This window comes from Equus caballus, chromosome 20, assembly GCF_041296265.1.
Source record: "Equus caballus isolate H_3958 breed thoroughbred chromosome 20, TB-T2T, whole genome shotgun sequence".
In the NCBI taxonomy this organism is placed as follows: Eukaryota; Metazoa; Chordata; class Mammalia; order Perissodactyla; family Equidae; genus Equus; species Equus caballus.
The window spans coordinates 58574589-58601471 of record NC_091703.1 but is presented as its reverse complement, the minus strand read 5'-3'; the positions used below and the strand labels follow the sequence as shown (position 1 = coordinate 58601471).

The window sequence follows — 26883 nt, the reverse complement described above, 5'->3', positions numbered from 1 at the left end:
TGGTCTTATCTTTTTCCTTGATCAGCAGCAAAATCCCTTGAACCCCCTACAGAAACTCAAAGGGAAGATCTGCCCTCAGATGTCTACCTGGAAATGATTAGCCCAGAGGTGGCATTCAGGTCACGAGAATCAATGATACTACCTCAGGAGGAGTGTATTGAAAGGCAGGAGCACCCAGGATTAAATCTGAAGTTACAAAATGTGAGATCTGCTGAAGAGGAAAAACACGCAAATACATATAACCACTTGGTCAAGTCCTGCTCATATTCTATCACTCGGGCCAGACCCTGGCTCCTTTAGGACAAAGCCCTGTCTCCTCCCCTACCAAGCCAAGCTGTGTGAGAATGACTACCTTCTTTCTGTTCCTGTGGTTTTTCTATATTATTGCTATAGCACATGTTACTGAAAGTATCTGGTTATTATTTGTCTGTCTCCACGTGAGGCTGCCCTTGAAGGCAGAACATGTGTTCATCTATAAATTCCAGGGATCTACCATAGAACCTGACATAAAGTGCTAAATATGGATTTTCTAAATGACTGACTGAACAAATAAATAACACAATCTGACTGTATTCGGCAGGGCATAGAAAATGGTAGGGCTGATGATGTGATGGAGGACGTCAAGTGGCTGGAGAAGGTTAGGATGTGTTTTGTTTTCATCATGATGGTATAGCATCCATGGTTCTTTCTCACTCTGAAGTTAGCTTTTTCTCTTACCCTACGTCAAGACATTGGGAGGTTGGGCTAACATGTATTGTACCACAGGAACTATATGTAGAGATAATGGAATAACATGAAAATATGTCAAGTGTTTAGAAAAGGCAGTTAGTGCCATAAAAAACTCGAGATGGCATAATACTGTGGGCCAGTTTAAAGTACGTATTATTATACTCATTTCATTTTCCTTTTTTAGAGGAAATTTAAAATAAAAAATGGCACTTTTGTCCAGTAGTATAAGATCTGAGTCACCTGGGAGACAATTATCCATTCTTCATTAGAACTACTTTTTGTGATTTCTGTGCAGTTATCTTTTGATTTTCATTTAAGGGAGCAAGGCTGGTCCACAAATGAATGGATGTGTTAGATCATTGCTTCCATATGTCTTTTACTAAGATGCATGGTCAACATTCACAATCTGGCCTTTGAAAACAAAAACTAATATTAGAGAAGTCTGTGACCTCCACATCACAGCATTTGATGACTGAGATAGAATAAGCATTCATAAAGACTTTGTAGAGAAAAATAAATAAATGAAGCATAAAAGATCATGGAGGCTAATTGAGTAACATAAACATAATCCACAAAAAGTCTCTAGACTCATGATGGTACAACATCCTCTACTTCCTTGACTACGAAACAAAATTGGTTGTAAGATACAATTAATAAAAACTTTTCAGTATAAAAGATAGATACTCAGCAATGTTTTGGATATTGATTATGAGAAGCACCCTGGTTTCAAAATTTAATGTGTCTTAGAATTGATTTTTAAAAACCTTGTGTGTCACACTAATAATTGAACTGAATTAATCTCTATGGAAAGGAGGAATAGTTAACAAATGTTTTGGAATTCTGTATTTGTGTTATGTAATTATCTATGATTATACATAAATGTAGATAATTACATATTAACTTACATAAACATTACATTTTATTGACTTATTGATATCTGTTTGTGAAAACACTGACTGAGGTTGGTCCTGCCTTTGAGATATAAAACAAATAAAATTATAGACCTAAGATTGAAAATCCCCACACACCAATGTATTATTTTTGCTATTAGTAAACATATTTTCATAGTGATTTACCATTTACAGAATACTTTCACAATCATTTCTCAACATTCTAGGTATTTTATCCTTAGATCCATAACATTAGAGGTTATAAAGACGACAGAAGTTGCACATATAAATATACTCCATATTTACTCAATTTCTATTTGTTCTTGCCTGATAAAAATGAGAGACACGTGAGTCCAAATATCTAATAAATCTTTCTGGTAGCACAGGTGAACGAAGTGTGTTTTTCTGGAAGGTGAAGGTATTCCGGTTGCCATTGAACCTCAGGGACTTTTCTGAACACAAGCAAAAGCCAAATTACAAAGGCCATATTCTTTACCACTTTGTAAATTCAAGAAACCAGAATAATTATCTTCTTAAACGGATAAATCATCAGCATGTATTGAATTATCTCTCTATAATTCCCAAATGCTGTACTTTTTGCATACCCAGAATAATGCCCGTGTAAAATTTTTGTTTTCTTATGTAATAAATAATCCTCTAGAGGTGAAAAGAAGTTCATGTATTTTTTTAACCAACAAAAAGCAAAACAGAAGAAAAAAGGCAGCTGTCCTCTGAGGCGCAGACATGGTGTGTGTCTGGCCCTGAAGGCCTCTGCCTGCTCCTCGAGATCTGGAAGGGCTCACACAGAATCTGGAAGGGCTCACATAAGCCATGTTAAGGAACTTGTTACTTAGTGTTCCTTGTAGGAATAAATACCTCTATTTACAGCATTATGTGTTCATTTACATAACAGTCCTGTAATTGGAGACTAGCAAAAGGAAGGATTGCCACTGTGTGGAAATAGGAATGTTTTCTGGCTGGTCTACAGGATCATGCCTCTATTGAGTAACTGAACCCAGTTCTGCACACTTTCCATGGACCGACTCCTTTAGTCCGCTCAAGACCGTATGAATAGGTATTAGGCTGTCCCTATTTTACAAACAAGGAGGTTGAGGCTCAGAGACACTCAATAACTTTCCATAATCATACAACTTGTAAATATTAAACTGAATAAAAACACAGGAAACTGTTCAAGACACAAAAATGTGTGTTTATTGGAAGGAATATGAGAGATGCTACGACCATCACAATCATCAGCCTAAATAGCACAGTTCTACTTACGTGGGAAATTGGGGGTGTTATCCAAGTTAATCTAAAGAAAATAACGGTAATCCATTATTAAATAAATTGGAAACATAGAGTTAAACATTTTTCTCCTGACAGACGTCTCTGAACCTTTAATGTACTATTATGCTCCTAAGTCTCCAGGAGGGGATGCAGTCTTCCCAACACATCTGAGCACCCATCTCCACTTTTCCCCCTTCCACATACAATAGTGGCTTGTGGGGCTAGCATTCCAGAAAATGCTTGGGAAAATATTAAATTTGGAATATCCTAAGGTTATCCATCCGCCCATGGCAAAGCTCCACAGAGCACCCAAATACCACATTTCCTTAATGAAATTTCCTGTTTCCCTCATCCCCAGAAGAAATTTATTTTTTCAAATCTTTTTTCAAATTTCTGATATACATTAGTTAACTGATACTTATGAGATAAGCTGTAACCAGGGAAATATGAATTTTTTAAATATATATTTTTTCAAAATATATATGTACATATATATGTATGTGCATATGTATACATATCAGAATACACATACACACACCAGAATTTATACAATTCAAATGAGCTCTCTTTTAAGTGGCCACCAGTGAGGAGCCATGCATCACCCAAATAATCTTTTAAATTGCTTTTTAAAATCTTTTTTCTTGTGATGAGAACTTTTAAGATCTATTCTCTTAGCAACCTTCAAATGTGCAATATAGATTATTAACCATAGTCACCATGCTGTGATCATTTTGCAATATTTACAGATATCAAATCATTATGTTGTACACCTGAAACTAATAATGTTATATGTCAATTATATCTCAGTTAAAAATAAATAATAAAGAACTATATCTTAAGTATCCTCACAATAATCTCATCCTTTCAGGGTTGAAGAATTTCTGGAAAAAACCAAAACACTTTGGAACAAATTGAAATAGAAACTATCAAGTAATGAAATTGATTTTCTTGTGAGACTTAGAAATTATAAAAGTGGATCAGAACATATGTGTTAGAAGATGATGGCATTGTTTAAATAGGCACACAGGCTCATGACAGCCTACTTTGGGGAAGTAAATGCAACTTGTTAATGTTGTCAGGGCTTTTATGTTTAAATGCCTACGAGCAAATTAATATGTGAAATCCTTGGGTATAAGACAAGAAGTAATAAAGGAAATAATGAAAATAAGAAAGTCAGTGTCCCACCTTTCAGGTAAAAATAAAAAATAAAAATTTCACTGCAAAAAACCGAAGAGAGAGGCTGGCCCCGTGGCCGAGTGGTTAAGTTCGTGCGCTCCGCTGCAGGCGGCCCAGTGTTTTGTTGGTTCGAATCCTGGGCGCGGACATGGCACTGCTCATCAGACCACGCTGAGGCAGCGTCCCACATGCCACAACTAGAAGGACCCACAACGAAGAATATACAACGCTGTACCGGGGGGCTTTGGGGAGAAAAAGGGGAAAAAATAAAAAATCTTTAAAAAAAAAAAAACCGAAGAGAAGCTTCTGTCATTGAAGTAGGGGATGAGGAACAGGAACACCATCTGTCTGCGTCTTTTGTTCAGTCTCTTGAGATGGCCTTTGAGTTATGTCTTCTAAACCCTAGGGCTTCCCAGGCACAGTTAAGAATAGACAAGTGACTAGGTTTGACTTCAAGCAGACCTGAATTCAAGTCAGATAGACCATGTACCGACAAATTACCTCATCTGCCCAAGTCTCAATTTCCTCATCTAAGAAGTTATTGAATTGAGAGGATTAAATGTGACAATGCAAAGAATGCACTTAGCCTAAAGCCCAGCACAGCCCCAATTAATTGGTGATAATTTTCTTAATAACTAGAATTTAAACATCATAATATTTTAAATCTGTGAAAACATTGCTTTGCCTTTATCTCTAATGATTGTTGCATAGAACTTTTAGTATTCTTTCTACCAGCAATTTAACCAGTATTCACTAAACATATCCTAAGCACAGACCACTGTGCCAAAGGCTAGGGACACAAAGATGAAACAGTAAGTTCTGTTCTCGAAAGCTTCTGGTTGATTGGAGAAATGAAGCTCATACCATGTTTTTAAATCAGTGAGAGGAAATATCCCAAGAAAGATACCCATGAAGAGGTGTAGAAACTTACAGAGAGAGAGGCTGATTCTGACATGGACCAGAAAAGACTTTATGCTAAAGCATGATGAAAGAAGAATTGGAGGAGTCTCAAGCAGAAATGTATGGAAATAGATGTGTTAAGTAATAATAACACTAACAAGCTAAAGAATGGAGACCCAAAAGTGTAGGGTATTTATTTTCAGGGAAGTGCAATTATTTCCGTTGGTTTACAGTTTCAAATGCTTGAAAGAAGTCACAATTAGAATGTAGACTCCAGACAGGTTTGTGAGGCCTGAAATGCTGAGGGAACAAGAATGGACTTTTATTTGATAGATAGTGGTGAGCCATTGAAAGCTTTTGAACATGATGTCATAAGTGCCATATTTTAGGAAGCCGATTCTGGAAGCATCTGTTAGTGTGTGTTGGAGAGAGAAAAAATTAGAAGCAAAAAGACCTATTGGAAAACTCTTGAAGTAACTTATAAGAAAATGAAGGTGCACCTCTGGCAATGGAAGGAAGGGCATAACGGTGGTTGAGAGCCGGGAGGGTAGAGGACCTCTTTAGAGTTTGTGTTTCTTTCTCAAACTCAAGAATATAACTTAGATTTTATGCTTTTGGGGGATGGTTTGGAGCATGCTAATGAAGGTAGCCAAGGGTTTTTAGAGGTTTTGAGTCATCACCTGAAGGAGTCATAAAGATGAGCTTTTCTAGGAAAGTGGCAACAAAGATGGGAAGAAAGGAATGAGTCTGAGAGAAAGGCTTGACAATAGTAAAGTCTAGTGTTCAAGTCAACAATTCATCTGTTTTTCTGACTTTGTCATCTTTCTTTAGCATTTGCTACTTGGTCATGTCCACAATTTCTCTATCAACTTACCTAATCCTGGTATGTCTATTAAAGGAAAGTTTTCTTCATGTCATTTCTCTTCCATGACACTGATGACAATGAGTGGATCTAGTTCAGCTAGGAAAGAAAAAAAAAAATATTTAAAGGGCTGCTGGTCATTCTCAGGATATGAGAGTAAGACATTTTGGATCAATGGTTGGCTGTTGTGTTGACTCTAACCTCCTTCAAGCTAGACAGTTATAAATAATAAAAATGGGGTTCTTAGAGAAGGGTGAAAAGCAAGACTCACTAAGCACCCAGTAGTCTTCTGTGACATACAAGGGAGTAAGACATTGTGCAACCGAAGTAATGTTTTCACATGTTGAAGTGATTCTAAGTGTTAGGGTAAACATTGTAGAATTAAAAGTCATTCAAATTACTAGAGTCTCTTGTAGTTAATGTCTTAAATGACTGAAAGAATACTTCCCTCCTGTAAGAATGACTGTAAGGTTATTCTCCGACAGCACTTACTTTATATATATTTGAACTCTTTTATGGAAATATTTACGCTTACACTGAATTAGAGAGATATAGTATAATGAAGACTATATATCCTCACTGTGCTTTAATAATGATCAGTATTTTGCAAACTGTTGCATTTTTTTAGTTATATCTCATACTTTTTATTGGGATATTTTAAATCAAATATCAAACATGTCATTTGTAAATGATTCAGTGTGCATTTCTAACTGTTAAGAACTATTTTTCACATAATCAGCGTGCTTTTGTCATACCAAACATCCTTAATATCGTCTGTTACCCATTCCATATACACATTTCTCGAATTATGTCAAAGATGTTCCTTTATGGTTAGTTTGTTCAAATCAGTATCCAAACAAGGTCCTCACATCACTTTTGCTTATTATGTCTATAACCATCCTCACTCCAATTTTTCTTGACATTTATTTATTGGAAAAACAAGCTTCATTTCATATTTTAAAACCAGATTGCCACACTCTCTTCTACTTCTAAAGCAAAACCGTAATTCATTCAACATTTGTTCCACTCCTGTATAATAAACAGCTACTCCTATGTACAGGACAGTGAACTGGTGCTGAGTGTCATTCAAAGATGTCTGTAAATCATGGTCCCTACCACTAGGACTTTACAACCTGGAGGAAAAGGAAAAATAACAATGTACAAATATAATGACAAAAACATGGCAGTAGAAGTTAAGTGGGAGAAGATGCTGTAGTTTTAAAGGCAGGGGCAGAGCTTGGAAGATGAAGGGAGTCTTTTTGGAGAAGTTGGCATGTGAGATGGATGGTTTAGAGTGACCAGCAATTCAAGAGGAAGTTGGGCTGGGAAAGGAGTGAAAAGAGAGAATACATTCTATAATTGAAAAACATACAAAAAACACCAAAAACAAAACCATAAACCCTGGAGATGAGGGAAGTAAGAGATACATTCAAGGGATTATAAGTGAAATAATTCAGCTGAAGCAGGATATTTGTGAGAGAGATACAGGTAAGCAGGGGGCAGATTTGAGAGGATCTTGAATGGCTAAACAGCTGAAAAGCTCGAACACTGTCCTCTAGAGCAGGGAGCTGTTAGCTCCATTCATTTTTCCGCTTATTGGAGATTATTGGACATGGTGGAAACAGATATTCCATTAATAGTACATCAGCTCTTTTCATAAGGAAACTTAAAAAATTGTTTGTGTATTCAAATAACAATCACTTTCAAATATTTATAGAAAGTTGGCAAGATAATTTAATGTTTTGTTTTGCCCAACAGCTAGATGCTCCACTTAGAGAAACGCAAACAAATTGGAACTGATATAACCAATGCACAGTAGCCAGCAGCTGAGAGATATTTATACAGCAAGGATTAATTGTTCATGGCATAGTATAAAACAACAACAACAACTCAAAAAATCTACCGTAGGAGAGATAGAAGATGATTCTTTTAAAGACCTATATTCCAGACCTACAAACCTCAGACTCTACACTTTTCATCTACTCTGGAAATTCAATGAAGTTTGTAATATGTCTGGGGTTGTTTTGGGGGGTTTTTGCCTATCAACAACATATATATGTTGACCCATAAATTCTCTCTTTACCAGCGTAATGCTAATTGATTTTCATCATTAAAAGATCCTCAAATGACAGCTGAATTACCAAAGCCTTCAAAGAAAGTAGACATTGAACTTCTATAGCTTGATTGGTAAGTATTTTCTTCTTGCATACTTATTCTTTAATAAATGGTGATCCAATTATTCCATATCATATAGACTTTGAAATACTTTTGAGCGCCCACATATACCAGACTTTGTGCCAGACTTTTGAGGGAATAAAATTGTGCATAAGTGTGGTCCTGGTATTCCAGAGGTTTAGATTCTAGCATGGATGATTAACATGCATGCGGAAGTAAAATTATAGTCAGGATTGGAATAGAGGTGTCAAAATGGATCAAGTTAGAGTTTTTCAGCAGCATCACTGTTCACATTTTGGGTCAGATCTTTCTTAGTTGTGGGGAGCTGTCCTGCATACTGTGGGACGTTTAGCAGCACCCCTGACCTCCACCCACTGGATGCCAATAGCACGTCCGCAGTTGTGACAATCAAAAATATCTCCAGATATTGCCAAATGTCTACTGAGGACTGAGTGAGAAATAGCCTGCAGTTTTGAACCATTGTATTAGATGGCAAGTCCTGTGTGCATTTTGCTAATAAAGCTAACTTCTGGTTGGGGAAATCAAGAGAGGTCCACAGAGGGGCGGGGGGTTGATATGAGTAGGTGGGGAAGAGGAGAGCATTTCAGGATTAGAGACGATAATGAGAAAGTGACTAAAATGGAGATGAGAAACCAAGTGGACAAGTATAAATTATGTTCAAGGGTCATGTAGCATTCGGTCTTCAGGAGGTGGTTAGTAGAGAAAAAACCGATAAAGTAAAAAGCAATCAAATTACAGAGGTCCTTGAATATAAAATAAAGAGAATGTTTTTCATTTTGTAGGGAGGCCATCTGAACAGATAAGTGAAATTAATGAAGCATCATTTTGGAAATGTTAGTATGACACTTCTGGGCAGAATGATTTGGTCGAATGAGAAAGTCCATTTTAGGTCTGTGACTCAGTTAAGGGCATAATTTGGCAGAAATTAGAGGATATATTTGTGATACGTGTGTTTGCCAACATGGTATGAGAGAGGAAAAACAAGTGAAGAAGTAAACTATAACTTGCTCCTATTTTGATCTCATGAATTGTTGTTGAAACTGTTTCTCATAGTAGAGCTGACGCTTCCTGATAGAGCTGATTGGCAGGTGAGCCCTGATTCTCTGGGGCTCCCTGAAGTGGAAAGTTGTAACGATGTTGCAGAGTGGTGAAGACAAAGATGATATTCTCAACAATAACTCTCTAGTGACCTAGAAACTATGAATCTAGATGTTTAAATAATCCTTTTGAAGAAAAGCATTCCATTTAAATTCCAAGGGCTGACACAGAAAATGTAGTCACCATTTGTCTGCTGAATGAAGATCTCTAAAATTAATTTTTATCCACATTGCGGTTCTTACCATACTAACAGATTTTTATGTCTTCTCTTCTCTCCCACACCTTTTGAGAGTTTCTGTCTAAGTTTATCCCCATTTACAATATGAAATGTTAGAACAAGACATAATTCAGTTGCATGTGATAGGCAAATACAGTACTAAAACCCCCAAAAACTCCATCTAAAGGGTTAAAATGTGTACTTAGTAAATTTACGCTTGATCAGTAACTATACTATTCATTTGCTCTGAAAAGGTTTACTCTTTGAACGTGAAAACCTCTCATGTACAGACAATATGTTATTAAACATGGGGAGAAAGGGAAGCAAGTGTCAGAGAGAGAAAGACCTTGCAAATCATCCTTCCCTCTTCACCCCACATCTTCTTTCATTCTTGCCCAAGTCATCCCTGACTTGGATCCAAGAAAGGGGCATTTTCTGAAATCACAGAGACCTTTTATTCTTTGTTTGCCAACAGACTAGTATATTTACTTTAGAAGTTCTTAAACTTACGTTTTTGAGGTTACAACTATATTTGGTAGATACCAAAAAATTAAAATGCACTTTTTGAAAAAATACAGATGCAGTGAAGTAATAAGAAATCAACTGGATAATAAGAAATGAGAACCTAGGGAAACTGATGGAGAAAATTTCATCTCAGGCACAAGAACTTTGATTTTATTAAATAAGCAAAATCTAGTTTCATAAGCAGAGAATTAAATATGGTGAAAATTCAAGAGAGATTTTTTTCTGGCAGTTAGATATAAAATAGATAATAATTGGAAGAAACTTGAATAAGTGAGGCAAGTTAAGAGGCTGCTGCAATAATCCAGATGTTGTTCATTTATCAAAAGCAATTTATATATATCCACAGTATTAATGGCACTTTATTAGATACAAATTAATGCTTACTTGAACTAGGGCAGTGACTACAGAAATGGAAATGATCTCATTGAATATTAATAAATTGATTAAACCAGCTCAGTGCCCATTTTTTCTTGAGGGCTTTATTCCTGCATTTGCCAGACTCTACATATTTGAAACGGATCCACAGTTTTGGGATGCTTTCCTAAAATAAATTGCATTAAGAATCATGGAGAGAATTTTCCTAATAGTTGCAGATGAACGAACTGCTTGTCAGTCTGTACCAAGATGACATACTCTTCTGAGTTAGCATCAAGTTGTAAAGATGAGGGGAGGAAGGCGGTGGGGAGCAATGCAACTCCCTGCAGGTTTTATCAAAGGTTCTATTTCTGTCACCAGAGAATTGAAATCCATCTCAGTCCTGTGAGAGTGCTTTTAGTGAGTTGTGAGTGTGTTCATTAAAAGAAATGAATGAACCAAATAGCTACCATTATTGATCATTTCTGCCCTTGTGGCTTTAGACTGGAAGTGGTTTTCTAGGGTCCCAAAAGCTATTTCTATTTTTTTTCTCTTAATTTGATCTGTAGCGTTGTGTACACAACTCATTCTGGCCACATGTGGTCTCTTCCATCAGGCCACTGGGAGTGACTGTTAATGAATGAAGGAGCTGCCTTCGAAAACCTGTTCTAATCCTTCCGTATAATTTTGAATTTATGTTGAATTGAATAAAAAGACAAAATATCTAGATTGTTACAAAACTCAATTTTAGTCCCACTTCTGACTTTGGCTTAAAGCATAGATCTAAAAAGTCTGAAAGATCAAGAAATCTACAAATGCAGTCGAGACATAAAATCTTTCAGTCATTCTCTTAGCTCATGAACACAATGTTCACCACTTGGAATTTTTGAAGTAACATTAATTACAATTGCATGCTTTTTTTGGTATTTTATAAAACTGTTAAGTGATATAAATGAGTTTTTATATAAGTTTTTTTTGGAAGAATAAGGTATTTAAACATAATCAGTGATCATATTCATCTATTTTAAACACCTGATTAATATAAAAGTATGTCTATCTGTATGTTAATATATACTCTTTTTATAAAGAATTGTCCGTGGGCTCCGGTTTGACTTCTTCATTCCTACATTCAGCAAACATTTGTTGATGCATCAATGATGTGTTAAGCACAGTACAAGGGACCGGGCACGTGAAGGTGTCGAAGACAGAGCTCCCCAATTTCAAGGAGTTGACAGTCTAGGAGAAGAGAGACGATTAAACTGGTACATGTGGAAAAATATAAAAAGTGCTGCCATAGAGAGGAGTACTTAGGAGAACAAGCCAGAGTAAGGGTTTTGTATTGTGATGTTGTTTACTCTTTTTCCAGTATATTTAAAATCCTGACAGAAGTCTTAGAAGTGTCCTATGAAAAATGCAACATGCACATGTGGCTTCTATTAAGTGTTCCATATCCTCCTGGTATCTAAAGGGACTGAAGGGAGCTAAGGTAACTACTAGCTTACTTTACATAAATTCTTCAAATATTTCCCGTATTTTGACATTCTTGTGAAAATCCCTTAAAACCCACCACATGTTATTTTGGGAGTATCTTTCTTAGTCAAAATTCTTGTTTTTTTCACCCTAAATAAGTAAGTCTAAAAGCAGTTCTTTTCTTTGGCTGGTAAATATGATTTATCTGCTTTTGGAAGAAAAAAAGTAAACACTGAAGTACCTATGGTGCATTTTCTGCTTCAGTAAATGGGTCACACTTTGTCAAATTCTGAATATATTAAGCTTTTGTGAAGTTCTGTTTTACTCAAATACTAGGTTGCTGCACTGGATATCAAAAGGGTAATTTATTTTGTTCCAAATAGGCTTTTACTGAGTTCATTTTTTTTACCTCAAATTATGAATACTTCAAAAGAGATAACTCAGAGATAAATTAGAATGTTTAAGAAAGGAGAATATTGATTTTCATTTATATTTGCGCAATTGCACACTGACCTTCATACGTGGAGATGATTATTGAGAACTGAGATCTGTAAGATGTCTGCTTTGTTAATTTTCTTGTGGCAGTGATGAATTTGAAGTGATCCATGCCTGAGAAAAATGACCGTCAGAAAGTAGCTTCTACCAACAGGGAGATCAAAATTTACCATCTTCATGGGGCTGAACCTAGAGCATAGGCACGAACAAATATAATTAGGTATAAACATAGGTAGAAAACACACATAATCAAGAGCATGACATTCACAATCAATTGCCTAAATGTTTTTTAATTTGATCTGAATATTTACATTTACTCTATTTTTCAAGATTGTTTATGCTATAACTTTATTTGTTAGGATGAACCTTCCATTAAACTTCCCAACTAAAATGATAAAATGTGATATGCACACATTCTAATTCAAGAAATATTTTTGTTCTAGTAAAGTGTCTAGCACAATGTCTGGAACACCATGAGTGCTCATTAAGTATTTTCTTCTTCCTTTTCTCTGCGATATTTATCATGACAGATTATTTTGTGTTGGCTTCATTCTAATACCATGACTATCCTGAGTGTCACAGAGCACTTATTTCTCTAAAGATGATTTGGTATTAAAATAATTTTTAGTATATTACTACTAGGTATATTAAAATCTATTTTAACTAACAAATTTCTCTTGGCCATGCTTACATTATTTGGTGCCAGTCTTTTCACAAACATCGTCATTCCTGTTTCCTTATAGAACATTTTCATAATGCTGAAAAAGCAGTGGCAGCAGCACTGTTAAAAGAATCAATGGGCATGCAAGTGGACACTAATGCCTGCATCTGGGAACCAACTTTTACCTCCTCCTCTGTGTACATCCATTTGCACATCTCTTTCAAATCCTGTATTTATAGCTCAGAGAGTTTTGCAGTCGTTGAACTAGTTGGTTGGGTTCTTTTCTTCATTGACTTATGGTTATCTTCTCTTCCCTAGTTTCAATCAAATGGCCATTCCTGAGGAAAAAACATTTGAGACAAACTCAGAGTTCAGACTTACATTCCCACAATTTGTGCTTTCTCCATAACCACCATCCTAGATTCAGGTCTTCATTGCCTCACACTTAAGTTGTTGATAAAACAAATTGCTAGGTTTCTTCCCTGCCTCCAATCCCCTCTCACCTGATTGCCCTCCTGACAGAAAGCCTTAGAAGCATTTCCGCCATATTGTTGCTCCCAGCTTAAAAACTTAAATGACCTCCCATTTCTATTAAATCAAAATTCTCTTGTTTGACATTCAATGGCCCAATACCATCTCATCTTTGAGTACCACTGATATGATTACTTGTCACAACTCAACAGACAGACCTCTACACAAAGTCACAAGCACATATATTTGATATTTAAACCTGGTTTAGCCACTATTTTTTAAAAAATATTTTCTGACCCTTCCCCCTTGTCCCTAATGTGGGTTAGGTACCCCTCTCTTCCCAGAGTACCTCCAGCAAATCCATCAGAGAATGGAATATACTTTATCATTTGTTGCTTATTTGTCTATTTCCCCCATTAGGATGTGAATTTCTTGTGAGCATAAAGATATCTTATTGATCTTTATAGCTGTAAACCTACCAAGTTATTGGCAGACAGGATGTGCTCAGAAAAGATTGATGAATGAAGGACATTTCCTGAATTAGGTATTGTGTTTCTGATACTGAAAACTTACTGATGTGTATCTTCTGCTTAAAATGCTGCCTTTCCCTCTTTCTCTTTCTTTCTCTTTCTTCCCACCTCCTAAACTGGGATCAGATGTCACTTCCTTGGAAACAGTCAGATGTTCATCTAAGAAAGGAAGAGATGTGACTTGGGGCTCCCAACATGAAACTTAAAATAATTTGTTTCTAAAGCAATACGGCCTCTCACCAAGGAGTCTAAAAAGCCACAGAATCAAAATAGACAAATAGGCAGTATCTGCAGAATCCTGACATAAGACTCCATCACTCACCTCAGCCCTGGAAACATGCACCAAACTCCAAGATGTCATTCTTTGGGACAGTTTATATCCCCCATACATAGAGTCCAGCTCTTCCCTCTTGGTGATATGATGAAATTTGTTCCCTGCTCACCACTCTTGCCACTGTCTCCTGGCCACTCTCTTCTCTGGCCCAATGTCTGAGGACCCGGAAGACACACAACCCTCTCCACTGTTCCTATTCTACACTTCCTCATTTCAGGCATCATTCCAGAATTTACTCTGCTCTGTAAGCATACACCTCACTGTCGCCATAATTCAACCCTTTATTGTTGAGAAATTTCCCAAGAACCTTTTCTCAATCATGTACCTCTGATTTGGTTCCAGGCACATTCCTCCAAAGACAATCCTGTTCATCATGGAAGACACTGGAACCTCCAGTAGTTAGAGCTGGGGGCCTTCACCAGAAATCAGCCATTCTCCTATGTTTTTGCTCTACTTTTCACTCCTGAAATCAACTTTGGTCCAAGTGTGATCTTCAGTTACCAGACCCAATCATGCATCTGTAAAAATTGAAAATAAACAAGTGTTTAAAATACGTACATGTCTACATTCTTTTCGACCAGTCTTTCTCACCAGTTCAATATAATGCTTAACAACTAATTCAAGAGGCAGGAATAAGAAAGTAAAAATAACTGAACTTTTCAGTCACCATCTCAGTTTATAGACCGTTATATCAGTACACAGTTTTATTATCCCTTTGAGTTGCTAGGAGTTGATTTTAAAATTTCCTACTGAGTGTTTTTAAATGTGTATTGACCCACAGACTGTAAATGGTTGAAAGTGCTATTTGATAGAAACCATTAACTCAGGTGTAGGAATATGGAACCGCTACAAGATTATATTTGACAAAGCAAGATCTGGAAAAATGTATTTCCATTGACAGTAAGTAAAAATAATGTGGAATCTTACAAGGAAATTTGAAATTTATTAGAGAAGACTTTTCAGAGAAGTAAGTTTTCACAATTCCCTTTATCTTTATTATCAAACACGTTCATCGTTACTCACAGATTAGATGTGCTGTACTTTAAAATTCTGTGTTATAACATCCTAGTTTTTCAGTATTATTACTGATCAGTCAGTCTCAGAACATATAAACCTCTTTCAAGCAAACATAGACCTCATGCCCCAGAACCCATTTGCCCAAAAGGCTTAGTAAACCCCCTGCGGTCACTTCTAGGATTTGATTTTTTTTAAAGGTTGTGTTTTCTCACAAAAAGACCATTTCTCCCCAAGGCATGTCTCTATTAAATGAATGCTGAATTGTTTATCTTTCTTGATTACTGAGACTGGAGTCCTGCTTTTCTGTCTGTGCCACAAAATAAGAAACTTAAAGAATGCCAATATTTAGTCTTCAGTTATATACAGGCATACGGCAGTGTAAGAAGATACGCCAGATTCAGGATTGCAAATCTGCCTGCAAACATTGTAGTCCCTAAATAATGCTAGGGGCATGGTTCCTTCCCTGTTTGGAAACAGGAGGGCCACCCTATTATGCTTGCAAGTGTGTTTTTTGTTGGGTTACTTGGTGGGCAATGTGAGACTTTGTTGACTTTGGAGATTCAGGTGAGAAAAGTTTGGATTAGACAAATAAGCGGAATATCACAAATGCCCTATTTAAGGACAGCAAACGAATATCAGTTTCTCTGTAATTCTGGCTACAAGCATGCCAGTATGGATAGTATTCCCTTTAAAGTTTCAAGGACATTTAAATGATAGGGTTGATTAGAATAGCTTCAGAATTAATAGCCAAGGTATTTTCCCCATCTTCGTGGTTTTTACAGATCAACTTGACTGCTTGTGCTATTTAGACAGAAGAAAAGAAAATCTACAGCAAAACTGAAAAGTTTATGTATCTTTTACATATGTTAGTCCTTGAGATCACAAAAAATTTATATCACATTTGCTTATTTTCACAAGACCATGCTATAGTTTTCAAAAGAACATGGAATAATAAAAAAATAACTGAAAATCCTGGGCGGGCCAGAGTAAGAGCCAAATGAGAACTGCATACAATACATATAATATGCATACAATATGCTCTAAGAGAATTTAGAGATGAGAGCAATCCCTGAGGAATGGGGAAGCCCAAGAAGGCTCACAGAGGAGATGGAGCCTACACAAATGGAGAGGGAGCAGGGAGCATTTCAGACATGCAGTTTGTTCAATGGAATGGAGATGGATCCTATTGTTTGCAACCAAAGTAATAAGTAAACTAATTGAGTTGCAACAAACGATTCATTTATGGAAGTAAAAGAGTACACACAAGAGATGTGGTGGGACCAACTTTGGGGACCAACTTGGAGCTATGGAGTTTGGACAGCAGGGAGAGATTTATTCAACAAACAAGTGAGCGCTTGCTTCTTGAGAGGTGTGCAGTGGACACTAAACAGACATCTCTCAAAAAGGTGTTTGAGCCTCAGGGGAAGGTAAGAGAGAGAAGTTTGAACAATACGGAAGAGATTGCAATGAGGGTAGACCAGTGTACACTGTATTGAAACAGCCCAGGCAAAAAGGGATACACGTGACGTGGGACATGAACTAAGAGAGATGCATATGAGAAATGTTATGAAGGAAGAAGAAATTGGGCTGAATGGCTAATAATGTGGGAAGAGAAATAGAAAGTTCAGCAGATAAATTGGTTGGCTATTGGAGAAAATTATGCTTTAGGATTTAAAGAACACGCAATGTGGTTCTGATGCTAATAAACCAAGTTAGGTCAAACTTCACAGGTTAAGGGCACGGTCCCCTATGAGGCTGCCCTCACTTCAGACTCCAGCCACAAGCTGTAGGTTCCTAGGCCACTCACACTGGGGATCAACTGATTACAAATTTGGGGGTTCCCACTAACCCCTCAGGTTTGATAATTCATGAGAATGACACAGAATTCAGGAAAACGCTAAGGTTTTATTATAAAGGATAAAAATTAGGACCAGCCAAATGAAGAAACATACCTATAGGGAAAGATCTGGGAACTTCCTAAACATGAGCTTCTGTGTCTTCAAAATGTATCACCCTTTCAGCATATCGACATGTGTCATCAACCAGGAAGCTGAACTGAGCATTACTGTACAGAATTTTTACTGGAGTTTCCTTACATAGGCAGGATTGATTGAATCATTGGCTAAGAAATTGAACTCGATCTGCTGCCCCCTACTTCTCCCCAGCGGTCAGACTGATATCACAGGACTCAAAGCCCCAACCCCTGATCACATGATTGGTCTTTCTCACGTGGCCAGCACCCGTCCTCGTCCTCACTCATTGTGTTGGCATAAACTATTTAGAGGCAATGCATGAGTCATCTCATTTGCATAAACCCAGGGGCTCCCTATAAATAACAAGGACACTCCTATCACTTGGGAAATCCAAGGCTTTAGAGGATCTTAAGAACCATGGACAAAGTTCAGCCACATTCTTTATTACACAACAGAATGAATTTGAAGTAACTCGAGGCTCTTTTAGGTGGAATCTCCAGCAGACAGTTGAAACTCCAAAGCAGGCTGAAGAGAGAGGAAAACGAGGATTAGAGATGTGACTGGCTACAAAGTGAAAGGTCACATGGTATAGTTCAGTGCTCACAGCTCCTCAGCAAGGGCTACAGTTGGGGGCAGAGTCCTTGACAAGAGCATAAGCATGAGAAAAGCAACACAAATGAAAACAGCATATGTTTCTAAAGAAATCAATGCTTAGTCTGATGCTAACATTAGCTTGAAGAGAAACAATTCTTTCTGCATTTTCTTTCTTAAGCAGATGTCTAAAATATATATCCTTTGCAAGTGTCTAAAACAATTCCTAAAGAAAATGTGATCTACAAGATATGTAAATCCGTAGTTGACACAGCAGTGACTTAAATACTTCATTCATGTTAGACAAATGCAAAAGTGACAAGGTCAGCATGATTAATGTTCTCTTTATTTTCTGCACTGAATATCAGGTACTCTTAACTGTAATTACTCTATTTTGACATGTTCTCATTTCAATTCATTGTCACGGATTATGCAGTTGTCAGCTAAGAAGTAGTGGAAGACCAACCCCTCACCCACGCTGTACACCTGTGACAATACCTACTTGTATTTGCCTTTGGGGATCATTTTATCCACATGAAAAACAGTGTCTTTTTTCTCTTGTTCCATGACAATGGCACAACTGAAAACTACATAAAATATTTTTTCTATTTAGACTATTTGTTACCCAACTTCTGAATGATGAGAGATGAATTTTGGAAAGAAAGTGCCTTAATTTATAGTATGATATCTATAGGCAGAAAATGGATATATTATATTATAAAATATAGTGTATTTGAATTTTGCTTCTTTATACTTCTATAATAGATTATGGACACAGGGCAAATATTATAGATGAATATTCTATTTTCAAATTAATAAATACAGTACAGTAATATGTTTTTTTACATAATCAAACCTTATATAGATGCAAAATGTTTATAGCTCCAATGGTTAGGAGGTATCAGAAAGTGGCTTAAGAAATAAGCAGTTTCTGGGGCTGGCCCAGTGGTGTAGTGGTTAAGTTTAGACACTCCTCTGCAGTGGCCTGGGGTTCACAGATTTGGATCCTGGGCGCAGACCTGCACATCACTCATCAAGCCATGCTGTGGCAACGTCCCACATATAAAGTAGAGGAAGATTGGCATGGATGTTGGCTCAGTGACAATCTTCCTCAACCAAAACGAGGAAGATTGGCAACAGATGTTAGCTCGGGGCCAATATTCCTCACCAAAAAAAAGAAAAGATGTAAGCAATCTCTGCAACATAGGAAAACATACACTGACTGATAAGGACTTTTAAAAAAACCTTTTCGAGTGCTTAATTCAAATCACAATGATTAGAACTTCCATAGGCATTATCTGCTGTCTCAGTCTTAATCATGTGAGAAGGAGATGACAAGACAGAATTAGATATGCAAGCAATTTGCTGGGAGAAATGCCTGCAGAGGATAAAGAGGAGAAGCAGGAGCAGGAAGAGCCTTCAGATTCCAATGCAGGTCTGACATCTATGAGAGGAGCAAAGGAGGGAGGAAACCTTGGGCAGGGGAGCAGTACAGTGCCAAAGCAAAGATTGCCCGCAAGTGGAGTGGTGACGGGCAAGAATTACCTGGCTTGCATAGCTCTGTTATCTCAGTTATGGACTCCAGGCACCCCAGGGAGAGTACAGGCTTTTCATGAACACTGTGATGGAGCCTAAAAGTGTAGCAACTAGAGGCTGTTTGCCACTACTCTTCTGAGTGTATCACTCAAGGAAATCTGAGTGACACATTTCCATGACCACCACAGTCCATCCCTTGTATGTCTCATGAAGTCTCTCCAGAATTGTTCAGGAATGATCCCTTCATTCCTATGGATCTCTCTTCCTTAAAAGTGCCCTGTTAGGAGAGCAAATTATAGCCCTGTCACTACAGTTAGTCTTTGAGCGATAATTGTAGGTCTTGCTACTTTACCTGGTGCTATAACCCAAAAACTCATTCCTGATTGGTCTGAGCCCTAGGTAATCAGACCTTTCTCAAACTAGGACTGCTGCGTATGTCCATTACTATTAAAACTGAACAAGTGAATTTCACAAGGCATCAAAGTGGATCATCTGGATTCCACATGAATTCCTGTCTGCCTCCCTCATAGCAAAAGCAGCCTTACCTCATTCTGGAAATCAGATTCAATTACTCCTGCAAAGATGGTGACTCCTCTCTTTACCTGCTGATTTCTGGACACAAAGAATCTAAACTACCAAGGTGGCAGCTATAGCCTGTAGCTTAATGGGACCTCTGCTGCTTCCTTTGGCAAGAGTTTGCCCCTTTGCAGAGTAGGACCTCTAATGGAAAGCACGAGGTCCCACAGTGGATCATCAGAAGTAATAGCAGATGGTAAGTGGCACCACTCCTTTTCTACCCCCTGGTTCTTGGGCACATATATTCTTCCTATTTAGACCTATGACTTAGTGTGTATATTATGTGCTTAAGTATAGCAAGCCATCTTTGCACAGTTTGCCATCAAGCTGCCAAATGTGCAATTAGAAGGCCATTCCAGCATTCTCTGACATCCATTGCCTCTGGATGGTGTGGCATGTGATTCAGTCAGTGGATCCTGTGGTCCTCGGCCCCTTCCTATACCGCATTTGTGGTGAAGTGGTTCCCCTGTTGGATGCTGTTATGAGGGATTCCATGCCTGTCGATCAGCCTTTTAGTAAACCTCCAGATAGTGGTGCTGACTAAAGCTCTCTGGGAAGGAAAGCCAAATGCATAAGCATACCTAGACTCATAATAGGTATCTATCACTGTGAGGATGAACTCCTGGCCCTGCTAGAATGAAGCAACCCCAGTGTAACTGAACTGTTAATCAATGTTCATTTGGCATCTGTTACTGGAAGGTTGAGCCTTCAGAGGCGGCAATAGCTGGATCAGCCTTGGTAAATGGGAATTCACGCCATAGGGCCAATGCGTAGCCTGCATCTCTGCCACTGCGACTGCTTTGTCTACTTGCCCATCATGCCAGTTCTGGGATGGTGATGACAAAGGCTGGCTAAAGACATTGGCCAAATTATTTTGTCTACTTGCTTATTCAGTACTTCTGCAATGAATGATGATTTCTTGTTGGCATTGACTTATGATACAAAAATCTTCCACAAACTTCTACTCCTAACCTCCTTACTTCACTACTCTAATCTTTTTCTTTTCCAGTCCTAGGCCATTGGCCTCTGCCCAAGAATTTTTATGTTTTCACCTCAGGCCATTCTTCTTTCCCCACAAAGTAGATAACCAGGTGCATTGTTTCAGCTCTACCTATTGGGAAGGACTTCCCTCTCCACTCAATTTCTGAGCCACCCGTGAAAGTTATTGTAATGCAGTCAACGTCAATTTTCAACTTACACTCACATATCAAACTGATGTTTCCATAAAGCAAACTCAGGCTTTGTTTCCCTTTTCAGCTGGTTATATGGAACAACCCTATCAGGCCATAGTTGCAGGCTGGGGGAGAGACACTGATGCAACTGTGGTGGGTGACATGGTAGTTTGGACTACCTGCTTGTGTGTCATACTTGTGCTCTCTGGTCCTGCTCAGGCTCATCCAGGATGTATCATATCCATCTTACAATGGAATGCTGGTGGGCCTGTTTAAATTTATGACTTGGCAGGTCCAACAGAACCCAATTTATAGTGGGTAGTTCTGAAGCATGGTCATTTGTTTCCCCATGGACAAGAGTTCTGTCTCTACCAGAGCTCAGCAACATAGCAGGAGTGGTTTCTCAGAAGGCATGTACTCCTCTGCTGCACACAGCATAGCCTTGCTCCAGAACCCATGGGCCTGTGTTTTAATTTTCCCTCTAGGGCTTATAAATGCCACTCTGCATCAATACTCACCACTAACATCTCCCATACCATAGAATCTGCCACAAAGACCGGAAGAATCTCTATAGTCTATACTTGCTGCATTGTTGCAGCATCCTTCCTCCTCGAACTGTCATCTCTTTAGTCAATGGGTTTCATATCAGAAAATTTGTTCAGGTCCCTGAGCTGAGCAAAGGATGGTGACTTTTTATAGGAGTGACTGCCTTCAGACTCATGCTTCCTTATTTTTACCCTTTACTGTATGTAAATGTGAAGGGGCTCCCTTACTGTCCATCTATTTTGCTCCTAGAGATACAACTAACCATCTCCAAAACCCCCTGCAAGTCAAGTCCCCTCGGCTGCCCCTCCATCCTTGCCAGTCATTATGGTAACCGTGATCCCCTGGTTTCAGGCAATTAAGCCCCTCCAAATGGGCTCTATTACTTTGGGTCCCTCTATTCCCTTTGCTATTACTGAACCTAGCTCTGTGAGCACTTCTCCACCCATCATCCCTGGCCTGTAGAAGAGAGCCGCCATTGAAGTTCTTAGTGATGCTGATGCCTCGAGCATTGGCACATTCTTTGTTAAAAAAAAAAAAAAAAAAAAAAAAAAGATTATCTCTTTAGAGTAGTTTTAGGTTCACAAGAAAAGTGAGAGGAAGGTACAGAGATTTTCCATATACCTCCTACCCCCTCACATTCATAGCCTCCCCCATTATCAATATCACTCACCAGAATGGTACCTTTGTTACCAGGAACAAACCTACATGGATACATCATAATCACCTGCCATGGATGTATTCTTGATCACCTTAATGAATGATGTGTCCTCTAGGCTGTTCCAGGCAACATAATCCTCTGGTTGGTTTTCTGGTCTTACAAAATATATCCACTCCAACATGCCCACTCCTCTGAGATTTTTCATCTTTTCTCTGCTATCTACCTGGGAAATTTGGGCAGATCCACTTTGTTTGACAGGGGTCCTCACTTTCCCCAGGCTTCTAGGAGCCACTCTAACACCGAGTTTGCCATATCCCCTAGGGTCCTTGCTATAGTGTTAAATCCTATGTTCTAAGAAAAGGCACTGAAGTAAATAAATTCTTGCAAATTCAGACTTATGTTTTGGCCTACTTGATCAAGCAACCTCAAAATTCAACCTTAGGCACATTCCCTTAAATCTAGCTAGTACATGCTAACTAGTTTTTGCAGTTACTTTGGATATAATCTCTCCTCTATTAGGTTCAGTTCATCACCAGCCAGGTTATACTGAGATTTAATTCTAGCTATTGGCCTGCAGCCGGGAGAGAATGTGGAGCAACTCCTGAAGAGGCATCTGCTGCCTTGCAGGGGAGAGATTTTACACTGTCTTTACCGATAGGGGGCATGCTGTCCCTTAATGGAGGGGGCAGTCTCTCTTGAGAGATCCAAGCATCACAACTCCAGGGCTACCGCATTCCATTTAAGAGGTAAATGTTATGGTTTCCACCTTGCAATGGAGACATTTAGCTCAAAGACAGTGACTAGCTTCACAGAACTATGTCTCTTGTAAGTGGCAGAGCTGGAACTTTAACACAAACCAGTCTGGCTCCAGAGGCCATGTTGCCTCTCCAATAACAGAGGATAGTCACTGACTGTGTCTCCTCTGGTTCAGAAAAGGAACTTTGGAAAGAGTAGATACTGTCTTAAATATATAAGATATAAATATGAAAAATTAAAATTAAAAGATTCACTAATAATATTACTAATGATAGAGGTCCTTTGAGTCTGTTTGCATAAAGAGTCACTGATAGAATAAGAGAGAAATTTAAAAAATGATTATCAAACTAGATGAGAATGAATGAAAGGGGCAGGAGTAGATGTAAGTTTCTCAAGATATAAATTTCCACACAGTTTTGACTTTTGAATCATATAACCATATTGTGTATTTTAAAAACATAAGTAAGTTTTTTTTAAACTGAAAATAACTCAGACAAATAAGAAAAGCTCCAAATAGAGTTTGGAGGGGAAATAGCCAACAGCAATGGAATGACTATCACGTGGCAAGCATTTTTCCAAGTGATTCATAATTACTATATTTTTGATCCTTATAGTAAACCTTCTGCAAGTAATCTCATAATAAAGAGATTGAAGGTCTTAATGCAAATTGACTGACTTTGATTAAGATTTCAATATTTTTTAACTCCCAAATTGACAAAATTTCGCTCACCTACTCTTCAGCATTACAAAAGAAAAATGACTGAGTTCCTTAAGGACAGAGAATGTGTTTTGTTCAATGTGCTGCCGAAAACAAATCAGCATAAAACAAAACAGACAAAAAACCTCTGCCCTCGTGGGGCTTCTGTTCCTGTAGGAGAAACAAACAATCAACAAAGAAATAGATAAAGAAACAAACAAGGTAAGGCATTAGAGAAAGAGCTATACATGCGAGAAGAATCAGGATCAGTTATATAGATGGCAGGAGATGCTCACGAAAGGAGCTGTACTTCCTGAGTGGCCAGGCAGACCTCAGAAGGCTTATCCACATTAAGATCAGCAATTGTCTAACAGAAATGTCATGTGAAAATTATTTCCAAAATTCCTTTAAAGACCATCCTCCTCCTTGAAAAGTGGCCATGTTATGCATGTGGCCTAAAGAATTTTCCATGTATAATGGTAGAATGAATTCTAGATCTTCTAGGTAACTAGAAGACTGCCATGTTAGAGAAAGCTGTTTCCCAAAGACACAGCCTCCGGTGCACCTGGCTTCAAAATAGTGTCTCACAAATGGTAGAGTCAACGTTTGTTGATCCATTGATTCCGGAGCATCTACAGGAAAGATTTGCCTTCAAAAATGTTATAATTGCTTAAAGAACGTCATTACTTTTCATTGTGACTTTCTGCTCATGTTCAAATTCCTTCCTAATTTCAAAAACTCATGTGTATCCATGTGAAGAACACTTTGTCATGAAACTTTACGAGAGTCATTGAAAGAATAAGGAAATAAGTGGCAACTTGATTTAAAATACTTCTAAATTTTCTTGGAAAAGATGACAATTTGGGGAAAAATAGGATTTATTGCTTATTTTTCTAACTTTAATGTTATATGGTATTCTTTAAAATCCAAAGGTTAAGCAAAACTTGATAAAATTCTCTAATTATTTCTAGAGAATGTGGAAATTAATGATTACCTAGTGTCTAGACACAGGCAAACACTTCTTCGTACAAATTCAATTTTATTTGTGCTTTTATAAGTTATTAACATTCATTTGGACACAGCTTTTTGTTAAATTACTTTACTTAATGAGGTGTGCTATGAACATGATATTGCTGACACTAGATACTCAAAATAGATAAAAAATTGGAGTCTTCTTCAATTAATAAGTTTTCAGAACAAAATAAATTAACATTCTTCTTAATTTGTATTTTTAATACTTAATTCTAATCACGTACTCTGGCTGCCTAACCTATCAAAATAAATGTGGTTTGTAACCTATTGGAATGCTAGAAAGCATTGCTGCAACAAAATATTCAGTGGTAATTACTTTAATAATAGGTAGTATTTCAGAAAGAAGATCATCAAAATAAGATGATGGCTGAGACAATGAAATAGATAATCTGTATGAAAGCAAAGCTATCCTTCAAAATCGATACCCAGAATACGTGCAGACAGCCACACTGATCATCGAGAAGGCTGAAATGAATGGATTTTTCATGCATCAGTCTTTAAACTCCAGGTGCACAGACCTGTAGAGATACTACAGTTTAAATAGTGGTATGGAACCAGTTTTAATGCTTCTAAGTTTAAGACAAAACCCAACAATTATGTATATCTAAATAGATGTTATATTTTTAAATGTAGTTTTAAACCCAATTATTTCTAGTGTAAATACTGCATGCTTCATGTCTGCATTTACATTCTCATTTCTCTTGTTTTGAAATCGGCCTCAACTGGCACTAAATTTTGATTGTGATCTCTTGCTTATTTTCCACATACAGAAAAAAGAAAAACAAACAGCTACTCAGTAAACTAACTTGTCCCTGAGAATTAAAATAGTCATCATGCCATCGATGGCTTTAGTAGGTTCAAATCTAGCCCAACAAAAGGCATTTTTCTTAAATGTTTTACAATTTTCTCCAATTAAGTTGAGAGGGCAGAGAGGAAAGCTCCGTGGAAAATGCAGGGTGCTGGTCTATTCCATGCCTGGTATTAACGAGTTAAGGGGACTCCGCAACACAGGATTCCTGTGAGCCTCAGTCTCTTCATTAAAATGTCTCTCAGGGGGCTAGCCCCGTGGCCGAGGGGTTGAGTTCGTGCGCTCCGCTGCAGGCGGCCCAGTGTTTCGTTGGTTCGAATCCTGGGCGCGGACATGGCACTGCTCATTGAGCCACGCTGGGGTGGCGTCCCACATACCACAACTAGAAGGACCCACAATGAAGAATATACAACTATGTACCGGGGGGGCTTTGGGGAGAAAAAGGAAAAAATAAAATCTTTAAAAAAAAAAAAAAAATGTCTCTCAGCAGGATTGCCAGGATCAAGTGCAGGAAAATAGATAGCAGGTGACACTCTACATGTTCAATGTATGTACGTTCATCAGTCACATTTGGCCTTAGCACACGCCAAGGATCCAATCTATCAGTCAAATTGATTAAATCATTTGCTCTACTACAAATATTGCAAAAATAGGTTATAGATGGTTGAGAATGCACCAGCATTTTATATGTATTCTTTCATCTCATAACTAAAATGTTGTTGTAACAGTCTTACTATAGGATCATCACATTCCATTTTTCTAGCTAACTACTCCCCAGTAATCCTTCCCTCCATCCCACACACATGGTCATTGAGTTCAAGATGAAACAGTACAATAGTGTTCTATGTAATCATATGTCCTAATCTTCCAGAAAGGCATCCAACTGGGGGAGGCTTTAGTGTATTTTAAAGTAAACGGTAAACTGGGTCACATTTTTAAGTCATAAATTTTTTCACCCGAAACTCTCACCCTCATGCTATCCATTGACACTCGATGTTTCTGCTGCTAGTTCAGGGAAGACAGGAACACAAACATTTGTCTACAGTCAACTCCTTTCAGGAAGGAAATGCCATTTTAAGACAGAACCATAATCTATCCAACTCAGGAGTCTGTCTCTTAACAGATATAAAAAGTGACATTTGGAGGAAAAAATGACTGTTATCCTTATAATATACCTGGAATGGCCCTCAATGTCCTTTTCACAGACTTTTATGAATTGGTCAACTTTGAACTTATCCAACTGACATAATAAATGCTTGTAAAGACGGAACAACAAAGCCAAAAGGATTTGGAGTGTTTCTCTGATTTCTTTCTTTGGTAGGTAAC

General features: G+C 37.8%; 1 protein-coding gene across 2 annotated transcripts in view; it reads left to right on the top strand.

Annotated features, from left to right (window-relative positions):
• KHDRBS2 (KH RNA binding domain containing, signal transduction associated 2) overlaps window positions 1-14749 on the top strand; it is a 551406-nt gene extending 536657 nt beyond the window's left edge. For both annotated transcript variants that reach the window (XR_011429816.1, XR_002802329.2), the window contains exons 14-15: window positions 7931-8031; window positions 14538-14749. The gene's annotated coding sequence lies outside the window, so the exon portion shown is untranslated. The remainder of the gene's footprint in view (window positions 1-7930; window positions 8032-14537) is intronic.
• Window positions 14750-26883: the final 12134 nt, after the last annotated feature.